The sequence below is a fragment of the Nerophis lumbriciformis genome, linkage group LG01 (assembly GCF_033978685.3).
Source record: "Nerophis lumbriciformis linkage group LG01, RoL_Nlum_v2.1, whole genome shotgun sequence".
Taxonomy (NCBI): Eukaryota; Metazoa; Chordata; class Actinopteri; order Syngnathiformes; family Syngnathidae; genus Nerophis; species Nerophis lumbriciformis.
Window position 1 is genome coordinate 24,392,050 of NC_084548.2, and position 26,534 is coordinate 24,418,583.

The window sequence follows — 26,534 nt, forward strand, 5'->3', positions numbered from 1 at the left end:
GACCTTTTAATTAGTTTAGTTATGGCTGATTGAGTCTTAAAGTGACATTGGAGGATCAATTTAATGACTAATTCACTCTCACTGTTGCACCAATGAGCGGATCATTGTGGTGAAGGACATTTGCTCTATACGGTATGTGCAAGAAGATGAACAGTACAGACCCCTCGTTAAACCCTCTTTAATTGCATTCTGGAATAATTGCTAACTTGTACTAGAAATGTGTGTAATGCACAGCAGCTGATGTATCATTGCTCAGCTTTATTACTGTGTGGGTTACCGGTTGCTCTTTGTCTCTTAAAATAACATGTTGCCACGTTAGCCCATGTTCACATCATGCACAACACAACATGAAATATGTTTGCAAGGGTCACATGTCAGCTTTAGAATGCATTAGAGCAGGGGTGTCCTATCTTTTTTTATTCCATAACTGAAGAATGCAGACTTGAAGATACCAAAACCACTCAGATGTAGGTAAATATATGCTGACCATCTGGACAAATCATTAAAATCTTAGCTTTGTGTTATAGGTAACAGCACATTACTGCAATATCAAACGATATAGCTTATATTCAGTGACTTGCAGTGAGGGGAGGCAGGTGAGGCGGGGCCTCACGTGCCATTATGAAAAGAAAAACAATTTAAAAAGAAAAACAAATAATTAAATTGTTATATGTATCCAGTGATTATACTATAAAGTTATTTTCCATTTAACTTCACGAGTTTTAGATTATTTTTTATTCAAAATCGCTGAATTTTCACATTTGCCGTTCAAATACTGAGAAGAGACTTGCGGTGATTCAGCAGCCAGTTGAGGCACGTCACTGAGTTGAGCCTCACCATGGATTGCACAATAACTCGGCTAACTGCTGGCCTGTTGTGCAGTGAGACCGTATTGCTATATGAATTATATTATACATTTCCATAGTTTAGTTAGCTGAGGTATATAATGTACAGTGTATTTTGTCAACAACTTTATGTGTGTAACGTATTTCTTGTGCTGAGCAATCATAGAACTGCTGCAACTACTCAGTGGCCTAGTGGTTAGAGTGTCCGTCCTGAGATCGGTAGGTTGGGAGTTCAAATCCCGGCCGAGTCATACCAAAGACTATAAAAATGGGACCCATTACCTCCCTGCTTGGCACTCAGCATCAAGGGTTGGAATTGGGGGTTAAATCACCAAAATGATTCCCGGGCGCAGCCACCGCTGCTGCCCACTGCTCCCCTCACCTCCCAGGGGGTGATCAAGGGTGATGGGTCAAATGCAGAGAATAATTTCGCCACACCTAGTGTGTGTGTGACAATCATTGGTACTTTAACTTTAACTTTAACAAAGACGCACTGTGTGAGGCTCGCAGTAATCCCGCCTCCTGGTGGTAGAGGGCGGTAGTGATCCCAGGGAGCATTTCTGCAACTACTCGGCTGCAGAAGAAGTGACAAGAAGCAGCAACAGTTAGCTATCGTTTATTTTTTTCTCTTGCCTGGACTATTAACATGGAGGATTCCATCCATTCATCCATCCATCCATCTTCTTCCGCTTATCCGAGGTCGGGTCGCGGGGGCAGCAGCCTAAGCAGGGAAGCCCAGACTTCCCTCTCCCCAGCCACTTCGTCCAGCTCCTCCCGGGGGATCCCGAGGCGTTCCCAGGCCAGCCGGGAGACATAGTCTTCCCAACGTGTCCTGGGTCTTCCCCGTGGCCTCCTACCGGTCGGACGTGCCCTAAACACCTCCCGAGGGAGGCGATCGGGTGGCATCCTGACCAGATGCCCGAACCACCTCATCTGGCTCCTCTCGATGTGGAGGAGCAGCGGCTTTACTTTGAGCTCCCCCCGGATGACAGAGCTTCTCACCCTATCTCTAAGGGAGAGCCCGTACCCGTGATCTTGTCCTTTCGGTCATAACCCAAAGCTCATGACCATAGGTGAGGATGGGAACGTAGATCGACCGGTAAATTGAGAGCTTTGCCTTCCGGCTCAGCTTCTTCTTCACCACAACGGATCGATACAGCGTCCGCATTACTGAAGATGCCGCACCGATCCGCCTGTCGATCTCACGATCCACTCTTCCCTCACTTGTGAACAAGACTCCGAGGTACTTGAACTCCTCCACTTGGGGCAGGGTCTCCTCCCCAACCCGAAGATGGCATTCCACCCTTTTCCGGGCGAGAACCATGGACTCGGACTTGGAGGTGCTGATTCTCATCCCAGTCGCTTCACACTCGGCTGCGAACCGATCCAGCGAGAGCTGAAGATCCTGGCCAGATGAAGCCATCAGGACCACATCATCTGAAAAAAGCAGAGACCTAATCCTGCAGCCACCAAACCAGATCCCCTCAACGCCTTGACTGCGCCTAGAAATTCTGTCCATAAAAGTTATGAACAGAATCGGTGACAAAGGGCAGCCTTGGCGGAGTCCAACCCTCACTGGAAACGTGTCCGACTTAATGCCGGCAATGCGGACCAAGCTCTGACACTGATCATACAGGGAGCGGACCGCCAAAATCAGACAGTCCGAATGCCTTCTCCAAGTCCACAAAACACATGTAGACTGGTTGGGCAAACTCCCATGCACCCTCAAGGACCCTGCCGAGAGTGTAGAGCTGGTCCACAGTTCCACGACCAGGACGAAAACCACACTGTTCCTCCTGAATCCGAGGTTCGACTATCCGGCGTAGCCTCCTCTCCAGTACACCTGAATAGACCTTACCGGAAAGGCTGAGGAGTGTGATCCCACGATAGTTAGAACACACCCTCCGGTTCCCCTTCTTAAAGAGAGGAACCACCATCCCGGTCTGCCAATCCAGAGGTACTGCCCCCGATGTCCACGCGATGCTGCAGAGTCTTGTCAACCAAGACAGCCCCACAGCATCCAGAGCCTTAAGGAACTCCGGGCGGATCTCATCCACCCCCGGGGCCTTGCCACCGAGGAGCTTTTTAACTACCTCAGCAACCTCATCCCCAGAAATAGAAGAGCCCACCACAGATTCCCCAGGCACTGCTTCCTCATAGGAAGACGTGTTGGTGGGATTGAGGAGGTCTTCGAAGTATTCCCTCCACCGATCCACAACATCCGCAGTCGAGGTCAGCAGAACACCATCCACGGTGTTGATAGTGCACTGCTTCCCCTTCCTGAGGCGGCGGATGGTGGTCCAGAATCGCTTCGAAGCCGTCCGGAAGTCGTTTTCCATGGCTTCCCCGAACTCCTCCCATGTCCGAGTTTTTGCCTCCGCAACCGCTGAAGCCGCACACCGCTTGGCCTGTCGGTACCTGTCCGCTGCCTCAGGAGTCCTATGAGCCAAAAGAACCCGATAGGACTCCTTCTTCAGCTTGACGGCATCCCTCACCGCCGGTGTCCACCAACGGGTTCTAGGATTACCGCCACGACAGGCACCAACTACCTTGCGGCCACAGCTCCAATCAGATGCCTCGACAATAGAGGCGCGGAACATGGTCCACTCGGACTCAATGTGCAGCACCTCCCTCGTGACATGTTCAAAGTTCTCCCGGAGGTGGGAATTGAAACTCTCTCTGACAGGAGATTCTGCCAGACGTTCCCAGCAAACCCTCACAATGCGTTTGGGCCTGCCAGGTATGTCCGGCATCCTCCCCCACCATCGCAGCCAACTCACCACCAGGTGGTGATCGGTTGAAAGCTCCGCCCCTCTCTTCACCCGAGTGTCCAAAACATGAGGCCGCAAATCCGATGACACAACTACAAAGTCGATCATGGAACTGCGGCCTAGGGTGTCCTGGTGCCAAGTGCACATATGGACACCCTTATGTTCGAACATGGTGTTCATTATGGACAATCTGTGACGGGCACAAAAGTCCAATAACAAAACACCACTCGGGTTCAGATCCGGGCGGCCATTCTTCCCAATCACGCCTCTCTAGGTTTCACTGTCGCTGCCAACATGAGCATTGAAGTCCCCCAGTAGAACGAGGGAATCACCCGGGGGAGCACTCTCAAGTACTCCCTCGAGCGAATCCAAAAAGGGTGGGTACTCTGAGCTGCGGTTTGGCGCGTAAGCGCAAACCACAGTCAGGACCCGACCCCCCAACCGAAGGCGGAGGGAAGCTACCCTCTCGTCCACCGGGTTGAACTCCAACGTGCAGGCTCTGAGCCGGGGGGCACCAAGAATCGCCACCCCAGCCCGTCGCCTCTCATTGCCGGCAACGCCAGAGTGGAAGAGAGTCCATCCCCTCTCGAGGGAACTGGTTCCAGAGCCCTTGCTGTGCGTCGAAGTGAGTCCGACTATATCTAGCCGGAACTTCTCAACCTCGCGCACTAGCTCAGGCTCCTTCCCCCCCAGCGAGGTGACGTTCCACGTCCCAAGAGCTAGCTTCTGTAGCCGAGGATCGGACCGCCAAGTGCCCTGCCGTCGGCTGCCGCCCAGCTCACACTGCACCCGACCTCTATGGCCCCTGCTATGGGTGGTGAGCCCATTGGAGGGGGGACCCACGTTGCCTCTTCAGGCTGTGCCTGGCCGGGCCCCATGGGGACAGGCCCGGCCACCAGGCGCTCGCCATCGTGCCCCACCTCCGGGCCTGGCTCCAGAGGGGGGCCCCGGTGACCCGCGTCCGGGCGAGGGAAATCTGGGTCCTTTATTTGTATTCGTCATGGAGGATTACATATATAAAATAAAACAGTTTTCTAAACTTGACATTCAATCGAAGCAGGAGGTAATACTTAAAGGAAGATCTCCATCGAGACAGAGAGACTTTTAAAACTGAAGAAAGATAAAGAAGACTTCTATAAACAAGTTATCAATGCTTTTGTTCAAAAGGAGCGGCGCATGGACTTCATTTATAAGTAAAGGTAAGACCATAATAACGTTTTTTTTTAGTGAATGTGCTTTTTTGTGTGCTACAGTTTTTATGTGTAAAGTTAAAGTTAAGTTAAAGTAGCAATGATTGTCACACACACAATGTGTGGTGAAATTTGTCCTCTGCATTTGACCCATCCCCTTGCTCAACCCTGGGAGGTGAGGGGAGCAGTGGGCAGCAGCGGCGCCGCGCCCGGGAATCATTTTTGGTGATTTAACCCCCAATTCCAACCCTTGATGCTGAGTGCCAAGCTTGGAAGAATGCTGGTATGAGCTTTTAAACATAACCAGTTAACTGCTGCCAATCAAATGGTGAATAAGATACTCTTTAGGGATCATATGTTTGTAAATCTGACTGTGATGAAGTCAGTGCCTCACCAGCCATGAACCTCACCGCACGTCACTGCTTATATAATAAATAAATATCTCACTCATAATGTACTAGTTTTAGTCTGAGAATATGTTGTGGGTCAATAAAAACAAACAAGAAGTTACTTGCAATCCGTCATCCATGTACCACACTTGTTCAGTCGGTTGGTGCTATTTCTCAACTGATTTGAACTTGACTTGAGTTGTTGCCTATTCAGCAGCATGTGAGCGTATAGTTTTTTCACTTTAATTCACGTGTGTACAGTAAAGGCAACATCAATTATAGACAGAAAAACAATGATCTTAAAGCACATCCAATCAGAATGCTCATATTTATACTGCTCAAAACCTAAAGGTGGCATATTTGCATGGTATTTAAAGTGGCATGCACTCTACATGCTGTGTGACATTTTTATATCGTATACTGTATATGGTTTAGAAAATCATGTAAAAATAATTGTATTTCGGTTTATGCCTTTTTTTTTGCACTTTAACTGCATGGCATTTATCTTTCATTGCCGATGCGGGAGGTTTAGTTTTCTATCACAGTTGCGTTGCTGCGCACCACTGCACACATGCTAGCGCTGCTCTGCTCACTATATGCTTTACATGTCATTCGTTATGAGGCTAAGCCTGTCTGCACCGCTCGCTATATTTAGTTGCCTAGCTTGAAACAAAGGTGTTCTGTGAGAGGTATGCAGTGTGGAGAGGAAAAGGGAGAGAGAGAGAGATTGCAGATAAGAATATTGATAGAAAACGCAGAGGAAGAAAGGGATGTTGATGATGCAAATTTGGAAAACCTGCCCCTTAGCAACAATGCGCTGGGCCTCTATCGCTATTTAGTTGGCACATGGTTGAGTAATTGTGTTTTTGCTGCTAGACACCAACAGGAAAGTGGTCAACAGCTAGCATGTTGACATGCCCTAAAGCAGTGTTTCTTAAATAGTCGGTCGGAACCCCATGGGGGGTCGCAGTCAGGTGGCAAGGGAGATTTTGATGATTTGTATCTACGCTCTAGTTTTCATATTAGAACGATACACAAGCCTGTAGCTAGGTGACAGCTGTGGTCGATTTTATCAACACGCTCGCTGTTCTACCCAGTAGAGGTAGTAAGTGCACATGATAACATGTGCAAAGATCTAACAGAGACAGAAATATGGAGATGTTTGTGACAGGAAAGAGAAGAAAAAACGGATTCTTCAGCTGCAAAGAAAACAATTGCAAATAACCACAGTAAAAAACAACAACCTAAATACGATGAAGCATATTCTTGGGTTGGGCATTACTAGTCGGAAATAAGGAAAACCCGGTGTTTGCTATGTGGCATTCTACTACCCTTTGCAACATCCTATCTCTGTGAGATGGCATTTTCTACTGCTGTTGCAATAAAAACTAAGTACAGATCTCTGCTTAACATTGAGCAAGGGTTAAGAGTAGCAATATCACGTTTGAAGACCAGATTTGAAACGAGGTGCAGTGCAAAAAGGGATCACTGCATTAAATACGAGCAGAGTCTCTTTTGTTGTTGTAGAAGTAGATTTTCTGTGAGTGATGACAACTTGCATTGAAGTTGAATGTGTTCATATAAAACAGACTAAAGCTGTGACATGAGTTTGAAATAATATGTAAAGGTTAATTGTCTTTCATAAAAAAATGCTCAAACTTATGCACAGTAGATGACAGTATAAAATATAGGGTTCAAGGCTTTTCAAAATTGTGTTATGTATAGATCACAGTATATGTTCAGGGAATGTAAATGCAAATATGAATTGTCATCATTTTTATAATATATATATATATATATATATATATATATATATATATATATATGTCTTAATAAGGTTATCCAAAAAATAGTGCTCGATACCGTAGTAGAGCGCAATATATGTATGTGTGGGAAAAAAATCACAAGACTATTTCATCTCTGCAGGCCTGTTTCATGAGGGGGGGTACCCTCAATCATCTCCTGATGATTGAGGGTACATCTCCTGATGATTGAGGGTACCCCCCCTCATGAAACAGGCCTGTAGAGATGAAATAGTCTTGTGATTTTTTTCCCACACATACATACATATATATATATATATAGATATATATAGATATATATATATATATCTATATATATATATATATATATATAGATATATTTATCTATACAGTAGTTTGGACACACCTTCTCATTCAATGTGTTTTCTTTATTTTCATGACTATTTACATTGTAGATTGTCACTGAAGGCATCAAAACTATGAATGAACACATGTGGAGTTGTGTACTTAACAAAAAAAGGTGAAATAACTGACATGTTTTATATTTTAGTTCCTTCAAAATGGCCACCCTTTGCTCTGATTACTTTTTCGCACACTCTTAGTATTCTCTCGAAGAGCTTCAAGAGTAGTCATATGAAAGGGTTTTCTTTCTGGGGTGGGGGCGTAACAGAAAATATTTGAGAAGGACTGGATAAAGCAAAGAAGACAAACAATGTACTGCTCTGTGGCCTTGTGGTTAGGTTGTGAGTTCAAACCCCGGCCGAGTCATACCAAAGACTTTAAAAATGGGACCCATTTCCTCCCTGCTTGACAGCATGAAGGGTTGGATTGGGGGTTAAATCACCAAAATGAAAGTCCTTCTCAAAATGAACGCTGCTGCTCACTGCTCCCCTCACCTCCCAGGGGGTGGAACAAGGGGATGGATCAAATGCAGCGAGTAATTTCACCACACCTAGTGTGTGTGTGACTGTCAGAGGTACTTTAACTTTATATGATCTAGTTTAAGAAACTGCTCAAACACAACGTGCTCACAAAGTACAAAGAAGAAGAATATTGATAAACATATTGAACCCAATCAAAAAATGTGATTGTCCTATTCATCTCATAATGCGAACCATAAATTACGTAACTATTTATTTATGAGAACTTTAAATATTGTTTATTTATGTATTTAATAATTACTTATAATATAATTATATTTATTTACTCATTGGTTTTTGTCACCGTTTTTTTCCAAATTAAGAACAAATTGAGAACAAACAAATGTGTTAAAACTGCTACGATACGAAAAAAGGGTAGGATTAAATCATATTTTTTTCTTCTTACCCCTTTTTGGACATGCTGTAATGAAAAAACGTGAAGTATGTGATATATTACATTGTAATTGTATGCATGTTCGAAATAAACTGACACCAGTACCAACCAACCAATCAAACTTCAGATGAAAATCGGTTTAAGTTGTTGCAGATGTAATCTCCGCTTCTCTTATTTATCTACTTTCATAATAATGTAATTATATTAAGTATGTAACTCACACAGTGTGTTCTACAAATAAATAGGCAAGGCAAGTTTATTTAAAGAGCACAATTCATGCACAAGACAATTCAAAGTGCTTTACAAAAAATTACAAAAAGGGAAAACATTAAATAATAATCATACAAATAATCACAATTCACATTAAAATCATAAAACCCTCATAAAAACAATTATATTTAAAATTCAAATAAAAGAGTTAAGATACAGTACAATAATATTAGTTGATATGCACAATTAAATACAAGTGTTTTGAGGCTGGATTTTGATAACAACCTGCAAGCCATTATTAAACATCGACATTTAATCTTCATGTAAGTTAAGAAAGATATCCGGTCAGCTGAAGTAAAATATTAACAGCTTGATGACTGATGGTGTGGAACAGTTTTCATCGCCAGGCCCCGCCCATTACGAATAGGTATGAAAAGGTACTGACCCATCGGGCACTTCAGGGTGTCATCATCATCATACACACTAAATACAATCAATGTCTGACCTTGTGCAGCTGAGTCCGAAAGCTGCGCCCGTTTGGCACTAATGGAGTTGATATCAACATGTAGTCATGATCAAACATCAACATTGAACTTTTATGTAAGTTAAGAAATATTGCCGATCATCTGAAGTGAAGTATTAACAGTTTGATGGCTGATGGCGTGGAACAGTTATTATCGCCATGCTCCACCCACTACGAATAGGTATAAGCAGGTACTGACCCGTCCGTCGTGCACTTTAGGCTGTCATCATCATCATCATACACGATGTGTATGATGATCATACACAAAATGTCTGACCTTGTACAGCTGAGTTATTCAGGTTTCGTGGTGTTTGGCGAGTCTCAAAAGCTCCGCCCACATGGCGGCGGCATTGGAGTTGATATCAACATGTAGCCATGATCAAACATCGACACATTTATTATTTTTATGTGTCTAATATATATATTTATTTCGCTAATATTTTTGTATGTGTTTTACTTAGTTTTCACTGTGGATTTGAGGAGCAATATAAAAATAAAACCGTTACAAGAAAGTCACTTGTGTCTGTACGTGCTTAGAGGGAGTTACAGTCAATACGTTTCCATGCACTAAATTAGTCTGATTTCTCAAATAGTTAGTTTTTTTGTATTTTCCCACCTATGTGTGGAGTCCAAGTGTCCATGCACACTCTCTAATGCGACTACAGGTCATACGCAGTGAGCCTCCCGTACACTTGGGGGCGCTTGTTTCCTTTTAGCGCGTTAAATGTATTTATTTTTCGGTTCACCACTTGGCGTCTGTGACTTCTAACAAGTTAACAGCCTCGCTATGTTGCGATATCCGCTGTAATATTGGCACATATTAGAAATATTACGTCTCTAATGGCTGTGCTGATGGTAAATAGCAGACAGCAACAAGAAATTATCTTGGATTGCGCTACGAACATGACGCTACGACCATGAATTTATTGGAGCGGATGCAGGTCCGAAGTGAAGAAAGACCGACGACAGGGAGTTTTTTCAAATTAATTTTTGGACTGAGAATCATGAAAACAAAACTTTTGAATGCCATCCATCCATCCATCCATTTTCCACCGCTTGTCCCTTTCGGGGTGAAAGGGGGGTGCTGGAGTCTATCTCAGCTACATTCAGGCAGTAGGAGGGGTACACCCTGGAAAAGTCGCCACCTCATCGTAGGGCCAACACAGACAGACAGACAACATTCACACTCACATTCACACACTAGGGCCAATTTAGTTGCCAATCAACCTATCCCCAGGTGCATGTGTTTGTAGGTGGGAGGAAGCCGGAGTACCCGGAGGGAACCCACGCAGTCACGGGGAGAACATGCAAACTCCACACAGAAAGACCTCGAGCACAAGGATCGAACCCAGGACCTTCGTATTGTTAGTCACATGCACTAACCTGTTCCACCGTGCTGCCCACTTTTGAATGTCTCTGAGTTTATTCATAAAGCAGCAAAGGCTCTGTGGATTGATGGAAGGAGTTTTAAATCCGAAGGAAAACAGCGTTTGTGCCCCGACTGGACACTGTTCCAGATTAACTTGTTTGCTTTTTTTATGGACTATCTTGCCAGTTGTGTGAAATGCGGAATTATTGTTAATCAGTTTGGAAATTTTGTGTGAAGAGGTTTGTGTACGCTTTATTATTCTCCTTGTAATTTATTGGACGTGTGTAATTATCCTTTGTATTTAGTTCGGGAGTCCGAATTGAGCCGGCAGTCAACATTTCCTTAGTTAAAATATTAAATAAATCTCCATTTCTTATTTTCTACCATGGATGCACATCAACATGTTCTGTTCTGGTCAAGTGCAGATGAAAGCCAAGCAGCTGATGCTGAAGAGAGAACATAGCATCTAAGAAAAAGTCAGAAGAACCAAAACTCTAACAGGAAAAGGTAAGGGAATCCAAGATGGAGAAATCAAAGTACTCCAACAAAGATTCAGCTAAATTTATGATAAATGGAAAATTCAAGCCAAATATGCAGAAAAATAAAATTAGATTTTTAAAATTAAGAGAGATTTTAAACGAAAAGCTAGTCAAAGTCATTATTGCAGATGTTACAAGTCTTTCTGCAGACATCCAGCGAGTTTATGATGAACTATGCCAAGTCTCCAGCCCAAACCGAGACACACGTCGAAAAGTGGATCTTTCTGTACAGATTTCAAACCTCCGAGTAAACAAATCCTCAAGTAATCTGGATGTAAAAAAAAAACCTGGAAGAAGAAAATGCAGACTGGCCTGAAGCAAGTTGTATTTTTGAATCCAGCTCTTCAAAATCAAGTTATTTTGCTTCTTTACTTACGACAAGAAGCTGCTGCTGAATAAATGATAAATGGGTTATACTTGTATAGCGCTTTTCTACCTTCAAGGTACTCAAAGCGCTTTGACAGTATTTCCACATTCACCCATTCACACACACATTCACACACTGATGGCGGGAGCTGCCATGCAAGGCGCTAACCAGCAGCCATCAGGAGCAAGGGTGAAGTGTCTTGCCCAAGGACACAATGGACGTGACTAGGATGGTAGAAGGTGGGGATTGAACCCCAGTAACCAGCAACCGGCCACTCTACCCACTTCGCCACGCCGTCCCCACCCCTGAAGTTGCTGCAAAGTGTTAAAAAAAGAAGGAAAAGAACAACTTGAAGTTGAGCAGCTTGAAGCAGAATCTAAAAGGAAGAAGGCTGATAAAGAAGCATCAGCAGTAAAGCGTCGTTTAGAGCGGGAAGCAGAAGAAACTAAAATAAGATCTAAATTTGAAGAGGAATTCACAGCGCTACGAAGCACAGCTAAGGAAAAGAAAAGAAATATACGGCATATGGAAGCTGTAAAAGATCTCAACGCAGCAAGAGCAAGAATGCAGTTGTGTGACGAAGTCAACGTCAAGGAAGAGCAGGAAGATATTGTAGAGCAGGACATGAATTCTGACAACCAAGTGCCAGTACCCATAAGTTATATTCTCCTACAAACACCTCTCAGTCCCCAAGCTGTGACCACCTCTTTGGAAGGCATAGCAGAACTTGTTAAGGTGCTAGCAGGAGCTTTACGTGACAACAGAATTCCAGTTCCAAAGCCTGCAGTGTTCATTGGCAACCCATTGAGATACACGGACTGGAAACAGTCATTTGAAACACTTATTGACCAGAAAAACATTAAAGACAAAGAAAAAATATATGACTTTCACAGATATGTAAGTGGAAAAGCCAGAAAAAAAAAGCACTTTATGGCTATTTCCGTCAGGGAACTGTAGCTTCCTATGCTGCTGCTTGGGAAGTTCTGGAAGAGAGATATGGAATTCAATTTACAATCGGCTTACAGAGACAAACTCAAAGTGTGGCCCAAAGTAGGACCCAAAGACAGTTTTGGCCTCAGATAATTAGTTATTTTTTTAAGGAGTTGTGAAGTTGCAATGGTTGGCGCCAAGGCATTGTAAATCTTGAACAACTGCAATGAAAACAGAAAACTCTTGTCAAAGTTACCAGATTGGCTAACTGTTTCCTGGAAAAGAAAGGTTATTGAAGAAGAAGAGGAGAGGAATCGGTTCTGTCATTCAGCCAATTTGTGAAGTTTCATAAAGAGGAGCAAACATTGCATGCAACCCAATCACATATTGTCAGTCATAGATGCCAAGTTAAGCTGAGAAACCCAAGTTCCAAAGACAGACCAATTTTGGAACAAAGACACTGACCACAAGTTTGAGTGAAAATAGATGTATTACATGCATTTTCTGTAAAAGGACTGGACACACTTTGCAGGACTGCAGGACATTCACAAAGAAAGCAGTGTCAGACAGAATCCAATTCATACAAGCTGAAAAGGTCTGCTTTGGTTGTCTCAAGTCTGGTCACTAATCGAAGAGTTGCAAAAGTAGGAGTGTTTGTGACATTTGCCAAAAGCGTCATGCTAGCTGTCTGCATGAACAACGAGAACCAAGTGCATAAGCCAAACAAACAATGCAAGTTGCAGTCAGTGCATGGTGATGAAGTTACAATGGCTACTTCAAACAGTTATAATTGTTGAAACAATAATGCAAACGGCTGCAATAATGGCTGTTTGGATTTCATCCTCTTGTCAACCAGAAAAGAAAAGTCCTTGTGTATGCTTTGTTAGACTCCCAGAGTGACACAACATTCATTTTAAATGAAATGGCTGAAACTGTAGCTCCAAATAAATACATTGTCAAGCTTAAGCTCCCAACTATATCCTCAAGATCCACTGTGGTAAAGTCACAACACCTTAACAACCTGCAAGTCAGAGGGTTTTACAGTCGTAAAATAATCTTCTTGCCACCAGTGGCAATGGGCTCCCAGACAATATAAAAAAACAACTCAAGTTTTCACAGTTTCTCCCAGGCAGTCAAAGACCAGTCCTGCTCACATTAACAATAACATGCAGGTAGTTGACCATCAGATGATACCCTAGCAGGAGCAGTTTTATGTCCACCAGAGTACCAGTCTAATCTTGCAACATCGCAATTTTGTTTACATATTCAGTGCCAATGGGGTAAACGGCTATTGAATTATACCCTTATGGGCACCATCTAATGGCTACATGCTGTGTTATGTGGACTTTGATAAAAACTGCTGCACTTTATATACTTTTGCACTTTAAATGAAGCTGCTAAAATACTGTAACTTGACCGCCCACTGATTTGTAACTCATATACCCTACTCTCTATGTATTGTACTTGTATTTTAAATTGCGTATCATTATGTAATTTCAATTTTGTTGTGTATTCTTAATCCTGTGTAATTTTAATTGTGGATGTTAAATGCGCCATAAAAGGACTACAGAACAAAATTAGCATGGTGCTAAATATGGTGCAGCCATCCTCTTAATGTAACTGCACATTGTCCTTCAAATAAACAAATACAAACAAACAAATATACTGATCTTGGATGGAGCGTCAAAAAAGGGAAAGGGACCCCTTTGTTGACTATGGTGGTGTTATTGGAAATAGTCACCGCACATAGTTGTCAGAAAAGTTGTGCCAGTTGGGGAACTTTCTTCGAACATCAAAACTGAAGTGCAGTATGTGAACCGAACCAAAGTAAAATACATCTCTCCCTCAGAAATCCTAACGGTTCTTGAGTCAGATTTCTCAGAAAGAACTGGAGTAAACAAGTCCGTTTGGGAACGACAGATTACAACAATTAACAAGTGTGCTTGCTGCCATTCTCGACCTGTCAGCACAGAGGCTTGACAGCAGTTCTCTAAGGACATTTCTTTATGAGGTTATGGCGATTGTCAACAGCAGACCACTCAGTGCAGAACATCTGCATGATCCAACGAGACCAGAACCATTGACCCTAAATCATATCCTGACAATGAAGTCTACTGTAATTCTGCCTCCACCCGTACAATTTGTCAGAGAGGATCTGTATCTTCAGAAGAGATAGCGCAGAGTCCAGTATTTGGCTAATGAGTTTTGGGCTCGCTGGAAAATGAGTACCTGTTGAGTTTGCAACAGACAAAAATGGCAGAAAACCAGAAGGAATACAAAGGTCAATGACATTGTCCTTCTTCAAGATGATATAACTCCACACTGTAAATGGAGACTGGCCAAGATTGTTGAAGTCTTTCCAAGGTCAGATGGTAGGGTGACAATGGTCAGATTGCTTGTGAGCACCACTTCAATTGATACAAGGGAAAAACATACAACTACAAACACAAAAGTAATTCTGGACAGACCTGTACAAAAAGGTGGTTACTCTAATAGAAGCAGACTCAAGTGAAGTATGTTAAAGTTGTTTGTTGCAACAGTTGCAATGTTAATACAAGAAGAATCCCATGTATCGAGATGTGTGATTTTGTGGGAGTGTAATAGTTAGATTTATATGTGCATGTGTTGTTATTTTGTAACCTAAATTTGTGGTATCATTTTGAGTCTAAATAAGCTTTTATTGTGAAGTGGCATATACCAGAAACATTGTTGTGCTGCTATCACACTGTGTGGCAATTGACACATACACAAAAAGGAAGAAAAGACTAACTTTCCAGTCGTGCTTCTAGCTGACTGCATATATAGCATACATCCAACAAAGTAGTTTATTTTACATGTATCTTAATTTTATCACATTGTTTCATGCTTATGTGTGGAATATATGTATTTTCTTTTTGCTAATATTTGTGTATGTGTTTTACTTAGTTTTCATGGTGGATCTGAGGAGCACTCTAAGAATAAAGCCATTATAAGAAGCCACTTGTGTCTGTACGTGCTCGGAGGCACTTACAAAACGGCGACGGTGCGCATGCTGCAACTTCGTTTCCAGGAAGTAAGCAGTGTTGCCTAAAATGTATTCATACAATTAAATAATACAGAATTTAAACGGTATTACTCACCGTCTAGAATTTTACCGCGGTAAAACAGAGAAAACACAACACTTAATGTTGTCTTCAATGACAAGATTTGTTTTATTCTTCCGTCGGAAAAAGCATGATATTCAGGTGTAATTAAACTAATGACTTTCTATATCATTCCCTAAACTAAAAAATATGTATCACTTTTTAAAATTCACCTATCCTGGGACAAGCGGTAGAACATGGTAGAACGGACAATCCTGTTACAGTATGTTCGTTTACAGCATTAATTTGAACTTTGTATAAATTCTACAGCACTGCAGCATCATTTCTGGTGTCAAGCCATTTACTCCACAAAATCTACACATTCATCCATCCATCCATTTAATTTGTGAACCGTATAAATGTTTCATTGTAAACACATGTCTATTGACTGTAAATAACAGTAGATCAAAGCTAGTTTATATGTCATTTGCTATTTTAGATCAGCCTCACCCAAAGTATTCCACACAATTGTTGTGTCTCAATTCGTGGGCTGCATCCTTCCAAAGACCCAGCCTATGCGGTTGACAAAGTGTGGGTTCTGGCAAAAGTCCTCCAACAGCAGCTGGAGAAATATGAATCGAGACAGTCTGGCCTACGAGATATTTCCTGGTTACGTCAGTTGTCCCCGCTTTTAGTGAAGTGAAGTGAATTATAATTTTTCTCTAGTGTCTCAAATCGTTTTACATGGTGAAACCCAATATCTAAGTTACCTTTAAACCAGTGTGGTTGACACTGGGAGCAGGTGAGTGAAGTGCCCAACGACACAACGGCTGTCACTAGGATGGCAGAAGCGGGGATCAAACCTGAAACCCTCAAGTTTCAGGTTTGAGCCACGCCGACCCACTCTTACATTTACGTCACCTATCTGCAGCTCAGTCGCACAAGGTTTAATAATGGTAAACTTTAGAGTAGAATGTTGAATCGTTTTTTGTGTTCTGTTGGTCCTTTACCTTAGTTTAGAGGAAGCGGATTAGAGCTACCAGCACCACCGGCGTCTGATTTTCCTGCCGTTAGAGCCGACCAATCAAGGGAGATGGTTGTAATGAAGATGTGTCACGTGCTGACAATCATTCTAATGCTGTTATTCCTAATTATTATTTAATGGTGGATTTATTTTTCTGCTTGTCAATGCTTTTTGTGGGCCTGGGCGATATGGCCTAAAAATTAAATCCACAATTTGTTCACCAAAAATTATAATTCAAAACAGGTTTGTCTTTTATTTTAATAAAAACTTGTATATTGAAATGACACTGCAAAGACTGCATCTTACTCAGCACAATTCTATTTTGAATAATGCTGTTCTTTTTAGATCAGATATAAATGAATACCTATAGATCATCTGTAGTTAATATTCTGTATATTCAGGCTCAATTATAAAGGGTTCTGGATTGTCATTTCACCCAAAGTAGTCTTTATTTTCTCTCACAAAGTATTGTAGCATGTACATGTTCTATTAGTTATAGGGCCTTATCCAACAATATGCAACAGTTATTAAAGGGAAAAGTGAACATTGTGATGCATCTAAGGAATTAATACACCGCCATATGCTTATAATGACCAAAATATGTAAATATTTCATGTTATTATTGTAACCTATTTTTATGGGCTTTCCTCTTTGTGATGTTAAGTTCCTGTTATACGCTGTTATACAGTATGTGCCTTGAGCTCTTATTTTGAAGGCGCTAAGAGCGGAAGTGATGACACGTTGGAGTGGAGCGGAGGTTTTTGAAAGAACGTAAATAAAGTGGTCCTTGTGTAAACTGGAGCCTCCGTGTTTATTATTTTGTAGTTTGATACAGTATAGGCAACATTTATAAACCCTCGGTTACATTAGTGGCAGCGGTGGGATCAAGGTCCCGCAAAAGAAAGACGACGATCCCACCGCTGCCACCAATGTAACCGAGGGTTTATAAATGTTGCCTATACTGTATCAAACTACAAAATAATAAACACGGAGGCTCCAGTTTACACGAGGACCACTTTATTATGTCATCACTTCCGCTCTTAGCGCCTTCAAAATAAGAGCTCAAGGCATATACTGTATAACAGCGTATAACAGGAACTTAACATCACAAAGAGGAAAGCCCATAAAAATAGGTTACATTATGAATGGGCCTGATACTACATTACATATTTAAAATACAATATAATGTCATTGCTCACAAAAAAAATGCAACAACATTAAATATATTAATTAATATCGTTACAGTATAAGATGATGATGGAGGCTTTTTGATGTTTTTAGAGCGCTTTATAGATGAAATAAAGCAAATACCCAGTGGTGTGCTGTCAGGGCCAGCAAGGTCTTCTCTGCTGGCCTAATATAACCCGAAATCATGATCATAATTGAAGATAAAAAACGTTTTTTTTACTTTCCCTAAATATCTAAAAGTATTCATATTCTATTCATGTCATATTATGCTCCTTCCAGTGCTGTTGTTTTTAGGTTACAGTTTGTATCCAATCATAATTCAGCTAGCTTATGTTGCCATGCTGTACCAAATCTGCCCGAGGCCTTCAGAATCAACAATGCGGGCGTCCGTGCACTGTAAGTGAACGGACACAAAAAGTTGATGGACAGTTGCGATAGCCAATCAGATCACGAGTTGTTGTCAGTAAGGCCTTCTAGCTGGCCTCACGTTGAACGTGACATTTACGCTTCCTGTGATTGGATACTCACCGGGACTGTTAGCGGATGAATTTGAGAACGCATAGAGTTGAGAGACAGTTGCAATAGCCAATCAGATCACAAGTTGTTGACAGTAGCCTCTCTAAGTAGACTGATGTTAACAAGACTGTGATTGGATACTCATTTGTCATTCCAAAGTGAGTATACATTCACATTCAATTTAGCAGGAAGCAGGAAGTGTTGTGCCGTAGCCCTACCGGGATAGCAGAGAAGGAGAACAAAATGTTCGTTAGGTGGCAGATATATATTTGCAAGGCCATTTTCAAGAAGGATATTTAAAGAGAAACAACATCTTGTGAGAAAATGTCGGCCAACCCCGGAAGCTAGCTCAGCTGTTGTGGCGATGAAATGGGGAAATGCTCGTCATTTCCACTCGAATAAGCCGACGACATGGGGCACCACTGGCTTATACGGCGTCGAATAGGTGCTACAAATTGTGAGTTCAAATATTTTATTTTTTCACTTTTAATACGTTTTTTGCAATTTTAATTTTGACAGTACCACATAAGTTATGTTTTAATGGCTAATGTGTTTTAATAGATTTTCAAATGTGCCAGAAAATAACCTGTTTTGTACACTGTTGAGGTGTTTCAATGCGTAAATGTGTTCCTGTATAGTATTTCTCCAGCAATGGTCATGTGGTGACATACGTTATGGTATTTTGAGAGGTAATTATTGAAGTCGGACATCACTGAAGGCCCGTCACTGCGAATACCATTACCTTCATTGTTAGTGAAGTGAATTATATTTATATAGCTGACTTTTATTTGCGTTTTTTTGTGAGTTAGAATGCATAAAAAAAACAAATTGTCTTGCATAAGGATGATAAGCAAAATTCCATTAAAAAAAACCTGCAGTTCCCTTTTAAGCAAAAATCACTTATCAGACATTAGATAAATGGAGGGCAGTGGATATTGCTAATGCTTTTGAAGATTATAACAAAGATAAGAACTGAATAACTTTTTAGTAGTGACTCTTTTCTGTCACACAGGAAGCTAAAACTAGTCAAGCATGACTTCTTTTTTACTTTGAATTTTGTTATACTGTGTAAAATGTGCTGAATGTCAGCCGGCTCCTTAGGTTCAAAAGAACTTTTGACAGTTAATTTTAAATGCGTGAATATTTTTTTTTTTTGTCTTTCTATGGCAGTACCAAAGGTGCACACATTTTCAACACCACCCAACATGTTACTCTGAAGATATAGTTCAATACTGATAAACAAAATAAAATTAATTTAATAAAACTTGCGTACTGTTAACTAATTAATTAAGAATTAATAACAGTAATAATTTCTTCTTTTTTTTTTTCTTCTTTTTTTTTTTATTTTTTTTTTTTATGCCCCTACGATCCGACCTCGGATAAGCGGAAGAAGATGATGATGGATAGAACAGTAATAATATTATTAAACATATAGTACTAATTGCAATACATGTTTTATCACCAACATTCTATTGATGAAATAAATACATATCAGGATTTCTCCTACTGGTGGACAAATCGGACCACATTTGGTCTTCATAAATTGCATTGCATTGCCTGAAAGGATCATTTGTGCATACATATTTTGGTTGTAGTAAGGTGCTGGATGTGCCGGGAGACCTCTTAGATAACACTATGCACCATCTGGCTGTCACATGAGCCATATTGTGGGTGAAGTTTAATTTCTCTATGTGCCAAAGCCACATGACTCATTTATGCACCCCTCCACCTCTGGGGCTGTTTTTTTTTGTAATCTGTGCAAATGTATGCACATGTCATGACAATGGTTGCATCAGTACGACATAATATAGGAACAAAAGTGTACAACTTACAAATACAATTTAACATGGAAGACATGATACATTGCCATGTGCTGTCATATCTTTGAACAGGAAATACATTTTAATTCCACACTATTTTAGGATGACTGTTTCTTATGACTTTCTTCCCATTCCATTATTTTACATGACAAATGTGGTTTGCAATGAGCCTTAGTAAGTTGTACTGAAGTCATCAGACACCGGCATTATCTGTTCTGGTCAGTGTGGCTATAGTTTAGTAAAGCTGCATGGAATCTGCACTAACACTTTAAATGCATTTGTACATTTCTTGAATTGTGTAGAAATGCTTCTGAGTTCGGATCTGGACCTCAGTCTGACAATTATTGATAGCTGATGGGGTATCTATGCTCAGTCTATGTGCAAAAAGAGAATACGGCATTGTGGAGTTGTACAATAAATGCTAACTGAGTTAATAAACATTCTCTGGGCAAGAGCCGCTTTTGACCATGGGGCCCATATCTTCTTCTTGCATATGAAAAAGCTACGTAATCTGCTCAAGATGTCGCAGGCATCACACTGACAGGATTAGGGACGGCCAAGTCAACAATAATGTATTTAGAAGACGCAGTATGAGGCACCCTTATAGCACATGACCTTGAGTCTAGTCAGTTGGGTGCCGACCCCAATGTGGTAGTGTGGTATTAGAAAGGCCTGGAAATTGAGTGGGTGAGATGATGTTCTGCCTACACGAGCCCAGTGTATTGAAATCGGAGTCACGTAGTTTGACTGCAAAACATGAAAAGGGATGACGGGATGACAGACGTTGATGGTAGAGTCTAAAGTTTAGAACACAATTGTAAAGAGATTAGTGGGGGTCTGTCACGTACTTGTTCACTATCATAGATGTTTGATGTTCTGTCTGAAGGGATGGAGGTGAAATTCCATCTAGAACGGGTGAAAGCTTGGTTGGGGATGGACACAGGTATGCTTTGATTATCCCTAAGGGCGTCATGCTGGGGCTGCATATTCTGCGCAACTGTAGACTAGGGCAAGGGTCCCTGTGTAAAGGAAGGAGGTGTTGGCTCCCAAAAAGTAGCCTGAAAGGCAAAAAAGTGGATTGTTCCTAGTGGTCACCTTGACACAACACGTTTCAAGACGTTGCTTTAAAAGCTAATTGCCTTTCCAGCTTAACAACTAGGTAGGTAGGTAAAGCATTGTATGGTACTGGTGCACCATTGAGGTTCACTGTAAGCTATCAACAGGCTTCCTTGTTGTCGAGGTAAAAAGCTGTGGTAGTGGTTTTAGCAATGCTCAGTTTTAATCTCCATGATTCAAGGTATGTTGCTATCAGTGCCAAGTCCTCCTCTAGCGCTGCCTCCACGCTTGACCAGTTTTAATCGGAGTACAGAAACGCAAGGTCTTTTGCATACCTGCGTGGTCCATATCTAGGTCTGTCACTGCTATATACCGTATTTCACTTATCCGTATTGCGTGGCCAACAATCTGAGCAGAGCAACTCAGAAGATCAATTTCCCAGCTGCCTTCCAGTACCCTGGAAATGGTATAGAGTTGATCCAGTGTTCCATGATCATGACAAAAACTCCATTGTACTGCCTGTATCTGAGGTTTAACGAAGACCACACTCGCTCTTGTCCCGTACATTAGATTTTCCATTCTGTAAATCCAGAGGTACTATCACTGCCTTCAACAAAATGTTGAAAAGATTTGTCAACCAAGATAGTCACACAGCTTGAGGTATACTGGGCGAATCTTGCCAAGCCCCGGGACTTGTGACTGAAGGGTTTTCTGACTACTTAAGTGACCTAAGACACTTTCACGCTCATGATATATATATATATATATATATATATATATATATATATATATATATATATATATATATATATATATATATATATATATATGTATATATATATATGTATAGCTACTCTGAGCTGCCAAACGGCAGCTCAGAGTACCCACCCTTTTTGGATTCACTCGAGGGAGTACTGGAGAGTGCTCCCCCGGGTGATTCCCTCGTTCTACTAGGGGACTTCAACGCTCATGTTGGCAGCGACAGTGAAACCTGGAGAGGTGTGATTGGGAAGAATGGCCGCCCGGATCTGAACCCAAGTGGTGTTCTGTTGTTGGACTTTTGTGCTCGTCACAGATTGTTGATAACAAACACCATGTTCATTCATAAGGGTGTCCATATGTGCACTTGGCACCAGGACACCCTAGGCCGCAGTTCCATGATCGACTTTGTAGTTGTGTCATCGGATTTGCGGTCTCATGTTTTGGACACTCGGGTGAAGAGAGGGGCGGAGCTTTCTACCGATCACCACCTGGTGGTGAGTTGGCTGCAATGGTGGGGGAGGATGCCGGACAGACCTGGCAGGCCCAAACGCATTGTGAGGGTTTGCTGGGAACGCCTGGCAGAGTCTCCTGTCAGAGAGAGTTTCAATTCCCACCTCCGGAAGATTTTTGAACATGTCACGAGGGAGGTGCTGGACATTGAGTCCGAGTGGACGATGTTCCGTACCTCTGTTGTCGAGGCGGCCGATTGGAGCTGTGGCCGCAAGGTAGTTGGCGGTAATCCTAGAACCCGTTGGTGGACGCCGGCGGTGAGGGATGCCGTCAGGCTGAAGAAGGAGTCCTATCGGGTTCTTTTGGCTCATGGGACTCCTGAGGCAGCAGACAGGTACCGACAGGCCAAGCGGTGTGCGGCTTCAGCGGTCGCGGAGGCAAAAACTCGGACATGGGAGGAGTTCGGGGAAGCCATGGAAAAAGACTTCCGGACGGCTTCGAAGCAATTCTGGACCACCATCCGCCGCCTCAGGAAGGGGAAGCAGTGCAGTGTCAACACCGTGTATGGTGGGGATGGTGCTCTGCTGACCTCGACTGCGGATGTTGTGGATCGGTGGAGGGAATACTTCGAAGACCTCCTCAATCCTACCAGCACGTCTTCCTATGAGGAAGCAAGGTCTGGGGAATCTGTGGTGGGCTCTCCTATTTCTGGGGCTGAGGTTGCCAAGGTAGTTAAAAAGCTCCTCGGTGGCAAGGCCCCGGGGGTGGATGAGGGCCGCCCGGAGTTCCTTAAGGCTCTGGATGTTGTGGGGATGTCTTGGTTGACAAGACTCTGCAACATTGCGTGGACATCGGGGGCGGTACCTCTGGATTGGCAGACCGGGGTGGTGGTTCCTCTCTTTAAGAAGGGGAACCGGAGGGTGTGTTCCAACTATCGTGGGATCACACTCCTCAGCCTTCCCGGTAAGGTCTATTCAGGTGTACTGGAGAGGAGGCTACGCCGGATAGTCGAACCTCGGATTCAGGAGGAACAGTGTGGTTTTCGTTCTGGTCGTGGAACTGTGGACCAGCTCTATACTCTCGGCAGGGTCCTTGAGGGTGCATGGGAGTTTGCCCAACCAGTCTACATGTGCTTTGTGGACTTGGAGAAGGCATTCGACCGTGTACCCCGGGAAGTCCTGTGGGGAGTGCTCAGAGAGTATGGGGTAACGGACTGTCTTATTGTGGCAGTTCGCTCCCTGTATAATCGGTGTCAGAGCTTGGTCCGCATTGCCGGCAGTAAGTCGGACACGTTTCCAGTGAGGGTTGGACTCCGCCAAGGCTGCCCTTTGTCACCGATTCTGTTCATAACCTTTATGGACAGAATTTCTAGGCGCAGTCAGGGCGTTGAGGGGATCTGGTTTGGTGGCTGCAGGATTAGGTCTCTGCTATTTGCAGATGATGTGGTCCTGATGGCTTCCTCCGGCCAAGATCTTCAGCTCTCACTGGATCGGTTCGCAGCCGAGTGTGAAGCGACTGGGATGAGAATCAGCACCTCCAAGTCCGAGTCCATGGTTCTCTCCCGGAAAAGGGTGGAGTGCCATCTCCGGGTTGGGGAGGAGATCTTGCCCCAAGTGGAGGAGTTCAAGTACCTCGGAGTCTTGTTCACGAGTGGGGGAAGAGTGGATCGTGAGATCGACAGGCGGATCGGTGCGGCGTCTTCAGTAATGCGGACGCTCTATCGATCCGTTGTGGTGAAGAAGGAGCTGAGCCGGAAGGCAAAGCTCTCAATTTACCGGTCGATCTACGTTCCCATCCTCACCTATGGTCATGAGCTTTGGGTCATGACCGAAAGGACAAGATCACGGGTACAAGCGGCCGAAATTAGTTTCCTCCGCCGAGTGGCGGGGCTCTCCCTTAGAGATAGGGTGAGAAGCTCTGTCATTCGGGGGGAGCTCAAAGTAAAGCCGCTGCTCCTCCACATCGAGAGGAGCCAGATGAGGTGGTTCGGGCATCTGGTCAGGATGCCACCCGAACGCCTCCCTAGGAAGGTGTTTCGGGCACGTCTGACCGGTAGGAGGCCACGGGGAAGACCCAGGACACGCTGGGAAGACTATCTCTCCCGGCTGGCCTGGGAACGCCTCGGGATCCCCCGGGAGGGGGTGGACGAAGTGGCTGGGGAGAGGGAAGTCTGGGCTTCCCTGCTTAAGCTGCTGCCCCCGCGACCCGACCTCGGATAAGCGGAAGAAGATGGATGGATATATATATATATATATATATATATTTTTTTTTTTTATATATATTGCTACTACAGTACTTTTTTTGTCTACTTTATACCTGCATTATCCTTTCCATCCTTACACTTTCCATCCTTTGTAACTGAGCTACTGTGTGAAACAATTTCTCTTGTGGATCATTAACGTTGTCAAGACGTGGTCTGTGGGTTGTTCGTTTTCCCGAGTTGCAAGGAAGGTTGGAGTGGACAAGACGTGCAGGTAAAGACATATTTATTTTTTACACTAACAAAAGAAACAAAAGGCGCGCACAAGGCAGAAGTACAAACTTGGCTAAGAAAACAACACTAGCACTTGGGCAAAAAAACTATGGACGTGAAACAAATAAACACTTACTGTGACAAGAATAAACAAAACTCACGTGGCAAGAAACGAGCAGCATGAAAACTATGGCAGCATGACAATGGCATGAGTAGTAAGGATATCAGATAGCATGGGTGTCAAGGAGGTAAACAGGGGTAATGTCGCCAGACCGACTGCCTGGCAACTACAAGCTTAATTACTGGTGACATGATTAGTGAAAACACGTGCATGACTCAAAATGTGAAACAGGTGAAACTAATGGTTGCTATGGTGACAAAACAAGGGAGTGAAAAAGCAGGAACTAAGTGTCCAAAAACCAAACAGAACACAACTTAAACAAAACATGATCACAGACATGACAGATTCCCCCCTCAAGGACAGATCCCAGATGTCCAAGAAACTAAAAAACAAAGCAGGATCAAGAGTCATGGGAGGCCGGGAGGGGGACTTGGCGGTGGGTCGCTAGACCACGTGTCCCCGAATCCACCGGGGCAGAATCAGGTGGCGGCGACGCGTAGACCGCCGCTGAACCTGACGAGGTGGGCGACCTGGGAATGGCCACATCCGTGGCCGACGCGGAGGTCGGCACACTAGGCGTGGCGGACGCCCAGGGAATGGCCACATCCGTGGCCATCCGTCGTCGTGGCAGGCGTGGAAGCATCAGGCGAAGCAGGCATGGAAGCAGCAGACGAAGCAGTCGCGGGTGCAGTAGACGAAGCAGGCGGCGAAGCTTGGCGTGGTGAGTCTTGGCATGGTGGGTCTTGGCGTGGCTGGTCTTGGCGTGGCGGGTCTTGGCGTGGCGGGTCTTGGCGTGGTGGGTCTTGGCATGCCGGGTCTTGGCGTGGCGGCTCTTGGCATGGCGGGTCTTGGCTTGGAGGGTCTTGGCTTGGAGGTGGTTGGCTTGGCGGTGCTTGGCTTGGCGGTGCTTGGCGGCGTGGAGCTGCTACGGGCAAAGCTTGGCGGCTTGGAGCAGCTACGGGCGACGCTTTGCGGCGTGGTGCAGGTACAGGAACCTGCCGTGGAGCTTGACGTGGTGGAGCTGGTGCTAGCCTTGGTGCTAGCCGTGGTGCAGCGACAGGTGCTAGCCGTGGTGCTGCGACAGGTGCTAGCCTTGATGCTGGTGCTAGCCGTGGTGCAGTTAGTAGTGCTAGCCGTGGTGCTGCTACTGGTGCTAGCCTTGGTGCTGCTACTGGTGCTAGCCTTGGTGCAGCGACAGGTGCTAGCCGTGGTGCTGCTACTGGTGCTATCCTTGGACTTGGCGCTAGCTTTGGTGCAAGTGGAGGTGGCCTAGCAAGCCGAAAGACCGGTGGCGGCGGCCGGGGCGGAGGTTGCGGCTTAGCAGGCCGAAAGACCGGTGGCGGCGGCCGGGCTGGAGGCTGTGGCTTGGCATGGTGATGCTGAGCCACCCCACCTGAACAGTTCCCAGCCCTAGGCCCCCCCTCAAGGAGCGGATACCAGACGCGCTCCCCGCGGTCTGGAACCGTTTTTTGGCGTGGGTGGAGGGAGGTCAGGAGGGGGGCAAAATCCTCCCCATTAAATTGTCCAAAATGTCTTTCATCTTTTCCCACTTGGATGTCTGTGGGTGCAGAAAAAGAAACATTTTGTGGCATGGGCGTGGCCAGAAAATCAGATGGCTTGACATGACTTGTTCTAATGTCCAAAAATATGTTCTGATAAAGTTTAGTTATTGACATGGAGTCTTTAGTTGGGAGCGGTTGACTGAAAAGAGAGTTGAGGAAAAAAAAATCTTTGTCTGTGATGTGATCCTCCGGCGTGACGTCATCCTGGAGAAGCCGGGCAGGAAGCAGCCTGTTTACGCCCGGAGGGGGAGGAGCTTGCGGGAACGAAGCGACCCGTCCGCTCGCGGAAG

The 26,534-nt window shown here is 43.9% G+C and overlaps 1 protein-coding gene across 2 annotated transcripts in view; it reads left to right on the forward strand.

The window, feature by feature from the left end:
* nlgn4xa (neuroligin 4 X-linked a) overlaps positions 1 to 26,534 on the forward strand; it is a 286,243-nt gene that overhangs the window by 128,770 nt on the left and 130,939 nt on the right. The gene's annotated exons all lie outside the window — the stretch shown is intronic.